The 15060-nt window shown below is 52.9% G+C and overlaps 1 protein-coding gene across 4 annotated transcripts in view; it reads right to left on the bottom strand.

Moving 5' to 3' along the window:
- phf20l1 (PHD finger protein 20 like 1) overlaps nt 1-1814 on the bottom strand; it is a 208469-nt gene extending 206655 nt beyond the window's left edge. For 3 of the 4 annotated variants that reach the window (XM_072468230.1, XM_072468229.1, XM_072468231.1), the window contains exon 1: nt 1638-1814. The gene's annotated coding sequence lies outside the window, so the exon portion shown is untranslated. The remainder of the gene's footprint in view (nt 1-1637) is intronic. The other variant, XM_072468232.1, reaches the window with a different exon arrangement.
- Nucleotides 1815-15060: the final 13246 nt, after the last annotated feature.

Here is a 15060-nt window from a genome sequence, read left to right as displayed (position 1 = left end):
TCATCTTGTTAATGAGTCACTTGATATCCTGCATATCTGGAAAATCCCAAATTCTTTCCCTGGTCTTGAATGAGTTAGTTGACGTCTGAAGTTGTTGCAGCGAGCAGCATTACATTTGGTTTCTATACTATTTGTACGTGGATTGGATTTCCTGTGATGCTTTGGATTCTCAACACCTATTGGCCAGATTTAAACTTGAAAAAAGACCATATTCAAATTATCAGAGGCCTACAGACATCTGGGACCCTAAGCTGCTCTGAACTCTAAGTATATGGTTACACAGATGCATCACTGAAAAATAACCCTCGGAGATCACATCATTTCGCTCTATACCACATCACTATGCTCAGCAACAGGTGTCAAGACAGTCACAGTATGAATAAAACGAGAAGCAATTCACATCTTCATTCATTTATAGTCATTTGAAAAGCCCAGTGACTCGGTTAATAGAATTATTACAAACCTTTAACATAGTTCTCTGCTGTTAGTTGCACACACATTTCATTGCCCAAGTTTGTGCACATTTGTATAAAAGGCTGACACCTGGAGTGTGGGAAAATTATTCATCGCAAATGAGCCAAACAGTCAAAGGTCTGTCCCAATTGTAAAGTCTCAAAGTGACAGAAATTATTCTGACTGGCTCAAACTGACTGATATTTAACATCACAAATAATTTGGTTGCAGATTTACTCTGGCGGATTATTTTCAAATCCAATCATGCACCTCACCTTCAACCACATATTCTGCACGCAAGATCATATCCCATCAGAAACCAGTATCTGACAACTTACAGAGATCAGTATAATGGGAGAAATGCTGATGTCGTTACAACTCCCATCTTTTTTAATTAATGCATGGTTTTTTATACATGTTCTGTTTTTCATTTTCAGGTTTTTCTACAATAGTTTAGCCTCAAGATATTTTTCAGTACGCCTTGTATATTTTACCACCTACCAAGTGCGGTTTCAAAAAACCCACTTTCTAAATATATTAAACACCCATACAATGTACAATTTTGACTTGGCACCCAAAATTTGTATTTGAACATAGACTTGGGAGCAGGGACAGGCCATTGAACATAGACTTGGGAGCAGGGACAGGCCATTCGGCCCTTAAAGCCTGCTGAGCCATTGGATAAGATCAGGGTTGATCTGGTTGTGGCCTTAACTCCACTTTCTCATCTGCCACCACCTTCCCCCCCTCCCCCTCCCCCACCCCCCGGACTCTCGTCTGTCAAAAAAAAATCTAATTCCCAGCCAAGAAATTCACTGACACAGCCCACCCTGAAAAATATTTACCACTACAACCAACTGCATTCGTGGGACCGACCACCCAGACGGCCTGCCTGTTTCTTTCTCTCCATCATGTATGTACATGTGAACTCGCTTTAGATCACTCATTTTTTTAAAAATATCTCCGCGAGAAACACATGATTCTAAGCACCTTTTTGCCCACACATATATACATATAAAAGAATTAAACGATTAAGCTGCACATTAATTTATTTCATTTGCTGGGTATAATTTTGTTGCATGCGGGCCAGTGAGTAGGTGCTGAGTGAGTGAGTGGTGCTCCAACTCTGGGAGTCTGGAGCCAGGCTGCCTGAGGCCTTCCCTTCTTCCCCTTCCTTTCCTTACCTTCCCCCCCTCATATTCCGCTCGGCCTCTCCCGCTCACACGGCTCCCGGGACCGAGGCCCCCAGCACCGCTCCCGACTCCCCGCTGCCTTCGAACTGGGTTTCCGGCGCTCGGAGCAGGCCTGGCGGTGGCTGCACGGCCTCTCGCTGCCCATCAATCGCGCCGCCCCCCCTCCTCCTCCTCCTCCACCTCCTCCCCCAGCTCACTCCTCCTCCGCTGCCGCCCCGACTCGATCCCCCCCCCCCTCTTTCCTCCACCTCCCCCTTTTTTTTCCTCTTCCTCCTTTCAAAACAGCGCGACGTCAACACACACGCCCGTGACGTAAGCGCGCGCCGCCCGTGCGTCAGGACGTTCCCTGTGAGGGAGGGAGGGCGAAGGAGGGGTGGTTTGGTTGAGGAGCCAACTTGATGGAAGAATGGTCAACCCAACTGAACTTCCTGCCAACTCTGCTCCTCACTCCACAGACACCTGTCAGAATGCTCCCAGCATTTTCATATATTTTTTTAATGTACCGCTGAGGACTTGGCCTTAAGTAGAGGGCGCGCAGCAGATGCTTCCTCTTGCGCGGCATTCTAGAACGTTCTCGCGGTCTCCGTTTCGGGGTAAGGGGCAGCAGATTTAGAACAGGGATGAGGAGGAATTACTTCTCTCCAAAGGACCGTGGATCTGCGGAATTCACTACCCCAGAGCTCGGTGGATGCCGGGACATTGAGTAAATCTGAGGGGGTGTTTGACGGATTTTTAATGAGCAATGGGTAGAAGGGTTATGGAGGACGGGCAGGAAAGTGGGTGTTGAGGCCAAGAGGCGATCAGCCTGATATGCCATCAATCAAGACGGAAAACGCAGAGTGAATCAACTATGGCTTTAATTGACTTACAACAGAGCTGGCAGCGTGCCCCAGAATGAGGCAGTGTGAGAGGTCGGCAGCTTATATACCCAGGCCCTAGGGGGAGGAGCCACGGGCAGAGCCAAAACCGTACAACATGTAATATAGTGGCAATACTGTACAGCACGTGGTTTCACCACATTCACCCCCTGTTTAATAAAAAGTCCGGCGGGGGTGAAGTGAACAAGTTGCATCAGAGATTGAGTCTGACGGGGGCTTTGATTGTCCGCCGTGACCGCCTCAGTTCCGGCTGTGCTGTGGGTATCGAAGTCGGCTGAGACGTTGAGGCCTACGTGCCCGGGAGCAAGTCAGCTTTTGTGTTCTCAGGCGGGTGGACAGCAACGGGGGAAGGGGGTATAGGGCCGGGTCAAGTAGTAGTGGAGAGGGGAGGAATAGAGTCGGGAGCGCTGGTGACTGTCGCTGGGGAACCTGCAGGTGCCAAATTCCGAAGGGAGACTGTCCTCCTGCCCTTCATGGTGAGCCACGTAGGCGTACTGGGGATTCGCATGGAGGAGAAGGACCCTCTCTACCAGAGGATCCGACTTATGAGTCCTCACATGTCGTCAGAGGAGGACGGGCCCTGGAACCATCAGCCAGGTCGGGAATGAAACCTCTGAGGTGGACCTTCTGGAGAAGGCAAACATCCTCTCGTGGGAGTCACATTACTAGTGGTGCAGAGAAGCGACCGGATGGATTGGAGCGCATTGGGAAAGACCTCCTGCCAGTGGGAGACTGGGAGACCTCTAGACCGTAGGGCAAGAAGGACGGCCTTCCAGACCGTCGCGTTCTCCCTCTCCACCTGTTCGTTCCCCCGGGGAGTGTAGCTGGTAGCCCTGCTTGAGGCGATGCCCTTGCTAAGCAGGAACTGACGCAGCTCATTACTCATGAAGGACGTACCCCGATCACTATGGACGTAAGTGGGGAAACCAAACAAGGTGAAGCACTGCTCAGGGCCTTGATGACTGTGGCAGAGGTCATGTCTGGGCATGGGATGGCAAAAGGGAAACGTGACTACTCGTCAAGGATGTTGAGGAAGTACACGTTACGGTCAGTGGAGGGGAGGAGCCCTTTGAAATCAATGCTGAGGCGTTCAAAGGGGTGTAGGCCTTTACCAGGTGTGCTCGGTCTGGCCGATAAAAGTGTGGTTTGCAGTCCGCGCAGACCTGGCAGTCCCTGGTCCTAACCGCCTCGATGGAATAAGGCAGGTTCACAGCCATGATCGTATGGAATGGCGGAGCAGGCTCAAGGGGCTGAATTGCCTACTCCTGCTCCTAGTTCGTATGCTCTAAATATCTTTTGCAATTCTTTCACTGTTGAATCCAAAATACTTGCATGGATAGAGTGCTTTTCAAGGGGCAGCATGGTGGCATAGAGATGAGCCCAGCTGCTTCACAGCACAAGGGATCTGGGTCCAATTCAGGTGTTGAGTGACTGTCCAGACTTTGCACGTTCTCTCCGTGTCTGCATAGGTTTCCTCCGTGTGCTCCAGTTTCCTCCCACAGTCCAAAGTCGTGCAGGTTAGATGGATTGGTCATGCAAAATTGTCCAGGGATATGCAGTTTATGTTACAGGGATAGGGTGGGTTGGGAAAGGAAGTGGACCTGGGTAGAGTGTTCTTTAGGAAGGTTGGTGCAGACTTGATGGATTGAAAGGCCTCCTGCACTATCGGGATTCTGTAGATTATGGATGTCTGCTGGACATCTATAAGAGCTTTACAGCCAATTAAGTAATTTACTGAAGCTCAGTCACTGTTAGGAGGGAAGAAACGCGGCAGCCGGGTTGCACACTGCAAACTCCTACAGTGATAATCACCAGTTAATTCATATTTTTTGATGTGGATTGAGAGATAAATATTGGCCAGGATATTGGTTGTAACTACCCCCCCCCCCCCCCCCGCCCCCTCCCCACTTGCTCTTCTGCAAAATAATTCCATAAGATCTTTCACAACCATACGAGCATGCAAATGCAAACTTTGTTTAATGTCTCATCCAAAACACAGCACCTCCATCTGTACTGAACTTGAGTGTTTGCTTTTGGGGGAACAGGCCCAAATTGTTGTTTCTTTCCCAAAGAAGTTATTGACATCCTGGCTGGGGTGAAGCACTGAAGGAGATGTCTTGCCATGAGCTCATTACTCATGTGAGATTTGGCAGTGAGTTTAGGCAGTGATGCATGATAAATTGCACAAAGACTAAAGTTGGGTACAACTGTGGCTTTATTATAGTCAGATGCGAGGCCTCCTGCTGCAGCTGGCGAAATGGCAGGGCACTGGAGATCATGCATATTTATACAGTTCTCCCTGGACAGAGCCAGCCGGCAGGAGCTACCGGTGAACCTGTAGTGCAGGTCCTACCTTGCATCTCCTATTACAGTGGATCACCACATTCACCCCCTGTTAAAAATGAGTCCAGCGGGGGTGACGTGAAACTATATACAATTAGTGGAATTATGTGCAGTGGTAGGGAAAGAAATGTCCATGTTGACGGTCCGGAGTCTGTCAAAGGTTCAGCCGGTCCGGTGCTTTGGTGCTTCGTTGGGAGCGGCGTAACAGTGGCGGCGAAGTCGGTGCTGGCGGTGGTGGAGGTGGCACCGATGGCGGTGGTGGTGGTGCTGATGCTGACCAATCATCGGGGAACACCGGGAGCGTGCAGAAGTCCTCTTCGTCCTCTTGTGCAGAAAAGGGGAGGGGGGAGGTGGTCTGGTGGGGTCAATATTGGTGGCGCGGTGGGAGGTGGGGGGGGCGCATTGGTGGGGGGAGGGTGTTGGTGTGGAACCTGGCGGTGCCAGGTCCCTGAGTGAGACAGTGTCTTGGCGGCCGTCGGGGAACTCCATGTAGGCATATTGAGGGTTGGCGTGGAGCAGGTGAACCCTGTCCACCAAGGGGTCCGCCTTGTGGAGTCGGACGTAGCTACGGAGATGGACCGGTCCTGGAGCAGCGAGCCAAGTCGGGAGCGACACCCCGGATGTGGACTTCCTGGGGAAGGTAAAAACACGTTCATGGGGTGTGTTATTAGTGGCGGTGCACAATAGTGACCGGATGGAGTGCAGAGCGTCAGGTAGGACCACCTGCCAGCGAGAGGCTGAGAGGTTCCTGGACCGTAGGGCCAGCTGGATGGCCCTCCAAACCGTCCCATTCTCCCGTTCTACTTGCCCGTTACCCCGGTGGTTGTAGCTGGCCGTCCTGCTGGAGGCTATACCCCTGCTGAGCAGGAACTGACGCAGCTCATCGCTCATGAATGAGGATCCCCTGTCACTGTGGATGTAGGCGGGGAAACCAAACAGAGCAAAGATGGTGCTGAGGACCTTGATGACGGTGGCAGACGTCATATCGGGGCATGGGATGGCGAAGGGGAATCTGGAGTACTCATCGACCACACTGAGAATATACGTGTTACGGTCGGTGGAGGGGAGGGGCCCTTTAAATTCCACGCTGAGGAGTTCAAAGGGGAGGGAAGCCTTCACCAGGCGCACACGGTCTGGCCGGTAGCAGTGCGGCCTGCACTCCACACAGACCTGGCAGTCCCTGGTGACTGTCCTTACTTCCTCGACGGAGTAGGGCAGATTACGAGCTTTGACCAGATGGTGCAATCGGGTGACCCCCGCGTGACAAAGGCTGTCGTGTAGGGCCCGGAGTTGGTCCACTTGTGCGCTGGCACATGTACCTCAGGAGAGGGCGTCTGGAGGCTCGATTCTCCACCGCAAGATTTTATTATTTTTGATCTTGCCCAGCTGTGTGTTATTGAACATGAAGGCTACCGACCGTTGGTCCGCAAGGAGAGTGAATCTCTTGCTGGCCAGGTAATGCCTCCAATGCCGCACAGCTTCAACGATAGCTTGGGCCTCCTTCTCGACGGATGAGTGTCGAATTTCAGAGGCATGAAGGGTGCGGGAAAAGAATGCCACGGGTCTGCCTGCCTGGTTTAGGGTGGCGGAAAGGGCGACGTCTGAAGCGTCGCTTTCTACTTGGAAAGGCAGTGACTCGTCCACTGCGCGCATCCCAGCCTTGGCGATGTCTGCTCTGATGCGGACGAAAGCATGTTGTGCCTCGGCCGCAAGGGGGAATTGGGTGGACTGAATGAGTGGGCGGGCCTTGTCCACATAGTTTGGGACCCACTGAGCGTAGTAGGAAAAGAACCCCAGGCAGCGTTTGAGGGCCTTGGGGCAGTGGGGGAGGGGAAGTTCCATGAGGGGGCGCATGCGCTCGGGGTCGGGCCCGAGAAAACCATTTTGGACTACATAGCCGAGAATGGCTAACCGGGTCGTGCTGAACACACACTTCTCTTTGTTGTAGGTCAAGTTGAGAAGGGTGGCAGTGCGGAGGAATTTATCGAGTTTGGCATCGTGGTCCTGCTGGTCATGGCCGCAGATGGTGACATTATCTAAGTACGGAAAGGTGGCCCGCAAACCGTACTGGTCGACCATTCGGTCCATCTCTCTTTGGAAGACCAAGACCCCATTTGTGACACTGAAAGGGACCCTAAGGAAGTGGTAGAGGCGACCGTCCGCCTCGAAGGCAGTGTATGGCCAGTCCGACTTCCGGATGGGGAGCTGGTGGTAGGCGAATTTCAGGTCAATTGTTGAGAAGACCCGGTACTGCGTAATCTGATTGACCAGATCAGATATGCGTGGGAGGGGGTACGCGTCGAGCTGCGTGTACCGATTGATGGTCTGGCTGTAGTCCACGACCATCCTGTGTTTCTCCCCAGTTTTATCCACTACCACTTGGGCTCTCCAGGGGCTGTTGCAGGCCTCGATAATACCCTCCTTAAGCAGCTGCTGGACTTCGGGCCTGATGAAGGTCTAGTCCTGGGTGCTGTACCGTCTGCTCCTAGTGGCAATGGGCTTGCAGTCCGCAGTTAGATTTGCAAAAAGGGAGGGGGGATCGACCTTGAGGGTCGCGAGGCCGCAAACGGTAAGGGGGAGTAAGGGCCCGCCGAATTTGAGGGTGAGGCTCTGGAGGTTGCACTGGAAGTCCAGGCCCAACAGGAGTGCAGCGCAGAGATTAGGAAGGACATAGAGGCGGAAGTTACTAAATTCTACACCCTGGCCGTGAGGGTGACTGTACAAAAGACTCGGATCGGGACGGAGTGGGATCCGGAGGCTAGGGAGATCCTTTGATTGGCCGGGTGGACAGCGAGGGAGCAGTGCCTTACCGTATCTGGGTGAGCGAAGCTTTCGGTGCTCCCGGATTCCAGCAGGCACGAGGTCGCGTGGCTGTTGATGTTAACCGTCGTCGACGCGGTGGCCAGGTTGTGCGGGCGAGATTGGTCCAGCGTCATCGAAGCGAGCTGCGGGTAGCCAGCGGATGCTTCAGGTGGCGAGCGGGTGCGGTTCCAATGTCGAGATGTCCGGGGACCCTGTGGGGAACAAGATGGCGGCACCCATGGTGCACACATTGCGGGGTCGGGACAAGATGGTGGCGCCCATTGGTCGCACATGGACCCGGGAGGAGAAGATGGCGGCTCCCATTGTGCGTCTGGCGTGGGGGAGGGTGCAATAGCGGGCGCAATCGCAGCGACTGCGCGGGCCTGGCACACAGCTGCGAAGTGGCCCTTTTTACTGCAGGCTTTACAAACTGCAGTGCGGGCCGGGCAGTGTTGGCAGGGGTGCTTCTGCTGATCGCAGAAGTAGCAGCGGGGACCCCCGGGGTGCACGGATCGGCGTGTGGCGCAGGCGTATTGTGAAGGCAGGGCCCCGGCTGAGGAGGTCATCGGCAGGGTCCAGGAGGGGTAGGAAGGGGTAGAAGGGTGGGAAGCGCGGCGGGAGAGGTACGATTGTACGTTACGGGATGCGACCGTCATGGAGAGCGCCAGTTCGAGCGTGGCCCCTTCCAGCAATCGTTCTCGGATGCGGTCCGACGCAATCCCCGTCACGAAGGCATCGCGCATGAGGAGATTTGCGTGTTCGGCGGCCGTAACGGCCTGACAGTCACAGTCCCGGACAAGTGGAATTAGGGCCCGCCAGAAGTCTTCAATGGACTCACCAGGTAGTTGCGAGTGGGTGGCAAGTACATGCCTGGCGAAGAGCGTGTTCGACTTCTGTGTGTAGTGTTCTTTGAGGAGTTCCATCGCTTCTGTGTAAATCGTGGCATCTTGGATCAACGGGAACATGCTGCAGCTCAGTCTAGAGTACAGGACGTTTATCTTCTGAGCCTCCGTTGGCGCGGGGTCCGCCGCATTGATGTAAGCCTCGAAACATGCTAGCCAGTGAGTAAAGTCTTTCCTGGTATCGGGCGAGTGAGGATCCAGCTGCAGGCGATCGGGCTTAATTCGGATATCCATTCTGTGGAAAATCTGACTGTAATAAATTGATGCACGATCAATTGCACAAAGACTAAAGTTGGGTACAACTGTAATTTTATTACAGTCAGACGCGAGGCCTCCTGCTACAGCTGGCGAAGTGGCAGGGCACTGGAGGTCATGCATATTTATACAGTTCTCCCTGGGCGGAGCCAGCCGGCAGGAGCTACCGGTGAACTTGTAGTGCAGGTCCTGCCTTACATCTCCTATTACAGTGGATCACCACAGGCAGGTCATTGTGGGAATCAAGCCAAGACCAAACCATTTTTTTCCTGTATTATTTAAAGTACAATTGCTAATTCACTGCAACAAAGTTTGGAGTTTGTAATGAAAATAAAGCAGCAATCAAAGTCAATATTGAACATTGAACCACATTGCCACAATAATAGTCGTCTTCACAGCAGTGGTATGCAAGGTTACCGTGTCTTCTAGGAGACGATAAATGTCTTCCCGAGCCAGCGTGTGCATCTGAGATTGTGGTGGTATGTATTAGGGGTAATACGGTACACCATGAATGCCGAGGAGCTATTGGAGGACAGATGCTGGGTCCCGATTGGATCTGCCGCCTACTGGGCTCCACCCAGATAGGTGGGGTATAAGAACCCGGTTTACTCCCCGCAGCTGCATTCTGTGACTGAGCTGCTGGGCAACAAGTCTGCTCAATAAAGCCTCGATTTAAGTTCTCTACGTCTCACCTCGTGTGTGATCGATGGTGCTACAATTTATTGAACAGACTTAAAAAGGAATATGGAGCTCCGGATCGCCCCGGAGTGCCTGCGAATCGGCCCCCAAGCAGCTAACGCAACATCGGCGTTTAAACACTGGCTGGCGTGCTTTGAGGGGTACCTCCGAACGGCCCCCGGCAGACCAACGGAAGTCCAGAAGATGCAGGTCCTGCATTCCAGAGTGAGTCCCGAAATCTACGCTCTCATCGAGGACGCGGAAGAATTCCCCGCGGCGATCAACTTGCTGAAACAGACCTACATTACGCCCATCAACCAGGTCTACGCACGCTACCAGCTCGCGACGAGACGACAAATCCCCGGGGAATCGCTGGACTAATTCTTCAATGCGCTGACGATCCTGGGAAGAAACTGCAACTGCCCAGCGGTAACGACGAATGAACATAAGGACCTCCTGATCAGAGACGCTTACGTAGCAGGTTTGGCATCGTCGCAAATTCACCAGAGACGTTTAGAGAAAGTCTCTCTCGGACTCACAGAGGCCCTTGCAGCCTCCCTCGACGTGGCCTCCCAAAACGCCCGCGCCTATGCCCCCGACCGCACTACAGCCCCTTGGGCTCCGTGGACCCCCGCCGCGACCGACCCCCCGGCACCCCCCCATCCCTCCGCAAGCTTGGCGGCGGGGTCCCACTCCGTTGCAATCAAAGGGTTCTGCATCGCAAACCTGACGATGCAGGGGAGAGAGTTCAAAAATTAACGGCTGTATGTCCTCCCCCATCTCTGCGCTCCTACTCTCCTGGGGTTGGACTTCCAATACAACCTCCAGAGCTTAACATTTAAATTCGGCGGCCCTATACCCCCACTGACTATCTGCAGCCTCGCGACACTCAAGGTCAAACCGCCCTCCTTGTTTGCGAACCTCACCCCGGATTGCAAACCCGTCGCCACTAGGAGCAGACGGTACAGCACCCAGGACCGGACGTTTATCAGGTCCGAAGTCCAGCGACTGCTGAAGGAAGGCACAATCCAGGCCAGCAATAGACCCTGGAGAGCTCAGGTGGTAGTATTGAAGACAGGGGAGAAGCAGAGGTTGGTCATAGACTACAGTCAGACCATCAACAGGTACACGCAGCTAGATGCGTACCCTCTTCCCCGCATATACAACATGGTCAATCGGATTACACAGTACAAGGTCTTCTCCACTGTGGACCTTAGGTCTGCCTACCACCAGCTCCCCATTCGTCCCGGTGACCGCAAGTACACTGCCTTCGAAGCAGACGGGCGGTTATACCACTTCTTAAGGGTTCCATTCGGCGTCACGAACGGAGTCTCGGTCTTCCAACGGGAGATGGACCGAATGGTTGACCAGCACGGATTAAGGGCCACGTTCCCGTACCTCGACAACGTCACCATCTGCGGCCACGACCAGCAGGACCACGACGCCAACCTCCGCAAATTCCTCCAGACCGCTAACGCCCTCAACCTCACTTACAACGAGGAAAAATGCGTGTTTAGCACCGACCGTCTAGCCATCTTGGGCTACGTAGTGCGTAATGGAGTGATAGGCCCCGACCCCGAACGCATGCGCCCCCTCATGGAGTTCCCTCTCCCCCACTGTGCCAAAGCCCTGAAACGCTGCCTGGGCTTATTTTCTTATTACGCCCAGTGGGTTCCCCAGTACGCAGACAAGGCCCGCCCACTAATCCAGTCCACTACTTTTCCCCTGTCGACAGAGGCCCGCCAGGCCTTCAGCCGCATCAAAGCGGATATCGCAAAGGCCACGATGCACGCCATCGACGAGTCCCTCCCCTTCCAAGTCGAGAGCGACGCATCCGACGTAGCTCTGGTGGCCACTCTCAACCAAGCGGGCAAACCCGTGGCCTTTTTCTCCTGGACCCTCCACGCTTCAGAAATTCACCACTCCTCAGTAGAAAAGGAGGCCCAAGCCATAGTGGAAGCTGTGTGACACTGGAGGCATTACCTGGCCGGTAGGAGATTCACTCTCCTCACTGACCAACGGTCGATAGCCTTCATGTTCGATAATGCACAGCGGGGCAAGATAAAGAACGACAAGATCCTGTGGTGGAGGATCGAACTCTCCACCTACAACTATGAGATCTTGTACCGTCCCGGAAAGCTGAACGAGCCGTCCGATGCCAACGCACAAGTGGACCGCCTCCAAGCCCTCCACGAGGACCTCTGCCACCCGGGGGTCACTCGCTTCTACCATTTTATAAAGGCCCGCAACCTCCCGTACTCCGTCGAGGAGGTCCGAGCAGTCACCAGGAACTGCCAAATCTGTGCAGAATGCAAACCGCATTTTTTCAGGCCAGATAGAGCGCACCTGATAAAGGCTTCCCGTCCCTTTGAACGCCTCAGTCTGGATTTCAAAGGCCCCCTCCCCTCCACCGATCGCAACACGTACTTTCTTAACGTCGTTGATGAATACTCCCATTTGCCCTTCGCCATCCCCTGCCCCGACATGACCGCGGCCACGGTCATTAAAGCCCTCTGCACCATCTTTACCCTGTTCGGTTTCCCCGCCTACATCCATAGCGATGGGGGGTCCTCCTTCATGAGTGACGAGCTGCGTCAATTCCTGCTCAGCAAGGGCATAGCCTCGAACAGGACGACCAGCTATAACACCCGGGGGAATGGGCAGGTAGAGAGGGAGAACGGAACGGTCTGGAAGACCGTCCTACTGGCCCTATGGTCTAAGAGTCTTCCAACTTCCCGCTGGCAGGAAGTCCTCCCGGATGCCCTTCATTCTATCCGGTCCCTGCTGTGCACCACCACGAATCAAACGCCTCGCGAGCGCCTCCTTGTCTTCCCTAGGAAGTCCGCTTCTGGAACGTCACTTCCGACCTGGCTGGCAGCCCCGGGACCCATCTTGCTCCGGAAACATGTGCGGGTGCACAAATCAGACCCACTGGTGGAAAAGGTACATCTACTCCACGCCAACCCGCAGTTCACCTACGTGGCGTCCCAGATGGCCGACAGGACACGGTCTCTCTGCGGGACCTGACGCCCGCCGGAGCTCCCCACACCCCCCCAACACCAATCACCACCCCCTCACTCCCGCCGGTGCACCCCACAGCCACCCCCTTCCCGGGGGGATCGGTTCTCCTCCCAGGCCCGCCCAGGAGTAAGGAAACAGAGAGGGATAGCGCGATGCTCCCAGAGTTGACCGGACCCGAGCCAGCACCAACACCACCACCACCACCCGGGCTGAGACGATCGGAGAGGGCGACAGAGCACCATCTCGACTCATCGAGTCGACTTAAGATTTATATAGTTCAGTGGCCCAGTAAAGCGGCATTGTTGTAAATAGTTAACGCTGCTAATCGGGTAAAATGTGAATAATCCAGTGGCCCAGTAAAAGCGGCATAGTTGTATATAGTTCAATGGTTAAGGCATCGACCTGTAAACCCCTACCACCATGCCACCCACCACCCCGCCGGGTTCTTTTTTAACAAGGGGTGAATGTAGTGGTATGTATTAGGGGTAATACGGTACACCATGAATGCCGAGGAGCTATTGGAGGACAGATGCTGGGTCCCGATTGGATCTGCCGCCGACTGGGCTCCACCCAGATAGGCGGGGTATAAGAACCCGGTTTACTCCCCGCAGCTGCATTCTGTGACTGAGCTGCTGGGGAACAAGTCTGAACAAGTCTGCTCAATAAAGCCTCGATTGAAGTTCTCTACGTCTCGCTTCGTGTGTGATCGATGGTGCTACAGAGATAAAGACAGGGCTTCAGTTTAACATTCCATCAAAAGACAGCACGTCGAACAGAGGACCTTTCGGACTGCACTGGAGTGCATAGAATCCCTGAAGTGCAAAAGAAAGCTCTTTGGCTAATTGAGTCTGCACCGATCCTCTGAAAGACCACCCTAACAAGGCCCACTCCTCCACCCTAACCCTACCCCATCAGTGATCGTGGTCAATACATCAAACCTGTACATCTTTGGACTATGGGAGCAAACCGGAGCACCCAGAAGAAACCTATGCAGACATGGGGAGAATGTGCAAACTCCACACAGTCACCCATGGCGAAAATCAAACCTGGTTCCCTGGTGCTGTGAGGCAGCAGTGCTAACGACTGTGCTACCATGCCACCCTAAATTTTAAAGTGTCAGCCTAGATTTTTGTGCTCAAGCGCCTGGAGGGGTCTTGAATCCACAACCTTCTGACAGAGAGGTGAGAGTGGTGTGCACTGAAACCTTAGCTGAAACATTTCAGTTAAAATATTGTTGGAATACACTCCTAAATATTAGAGTTACTAAACTCTTCCTCTGGAGGGTATTCACAGAATTGTTACAGCTCAGAAGGAGACTGTTCGGCCTGTCTTGTCTGCGCCAGCTCTCTAAATGAACAATTCATCTCGTGCCATACCGCTGTCTTCTCCCTTAACTCTGCAATTCTTCCTTTTCAGATAATCTAATTCCCTCGTGAATGACTTGGCTTAATTTGCCTCCACCTCATTCCAGACCTCTACCACTCACTACATGAAAAAGTTTCTCCTCATGTCTTCATTGCTCCTTTTGCCAATTATATTAAATCTGTGCCCTCTGGTCCTTGATCCTTCCACCAATGGGAACAATTTCTCCATATCTACTATGTCTACACCCCTTATGGTTTTGAATACCTCTATCAAATCTCCTCTCAACCTTCTCCTCCAAGGAAAACAATCTCACCTTGTCCAATCTAGACGGCAATTGAAGTTCCCCATCCCTGCAACCATTCTTGTGATCCTTTTCCGCACTCTGTCTAATGTTTCATGTACACAGCCAAATGTATCTGAATTATAACTGAAAGTAGCTGACTTCTTGTCACACAGTGTTTTCACTGAATATGAGACTAGCCATTTAATCGCCTGGTACAAAGTCGCAATATGTGCTGCGGTCATGCGGCACTGAATTTTGCAAAAGGAGCCATAAGCAGGCATGTCCTGGATGACTACCTAAAGAGTCTTTACCAATATTGTAGATGTTGCTGTTCCTGCATCAATGGAGTTGTAAAACATAGGTCAGATCATTATCCAATTTCTTGATCAATATCCCTCATGCGACTCTGGGCAGCATGGTAGCACAGTGGTTAGCACTGTTGCATCACAGCGCCAGGGTCCCAGGTTCGATTCCCGGCTTGAGTCACTGTCTGTGCGGAGTCTGCACATTCTCCCCGTGTCTGCGTGGGTTTCCTCCGGGTGCTCCGGTTTCCTCCCACAAGTCCCGAAAGACGGGCTGTTAGGTCATTTGGACATTCTGAATTCTCCCTCCATGTACCCTAACAGGCGCTGGAATGTGGTGACTAGGGGCTTTTCACAGTAACTTCATTGCAGTGTTAATGTAAGCCCACTTGTGAAAATAAGGATTATTATATACATCAAGGTTAGGAGTTAAGGTAAGTCTGGCAGCCTGGCAGAAAATGGGAAGTGGAATGTGTGCTGAGCCCACTGTTGCATATCATATACATAAATGATTAGGACTCATTGGATTTGGAGGCATGGTGGTGAAATTTGTAAATGACATTAAATTAGGAAGGGCACAGCTAA

Source organism: Scyliorhinus torazame, chromosome 11 (assembly GCF_047496885.1).
Source record: "Scyliorhinus torazame isolate Kashiwa2021f chromosome 11, sScyTor2.1, whole genome shotgun sequence".
Lineage (NCBI taxonomy): Eukaryota > Metazoa > Chordata > Chondrichthyes > Carcharhiniformes > Scyliorhinidae > Scyliorhinus > Scyliorhinus torazame.
This window is presented reverse-complemented; position numbering and strand designations above follow the sequence as displayed.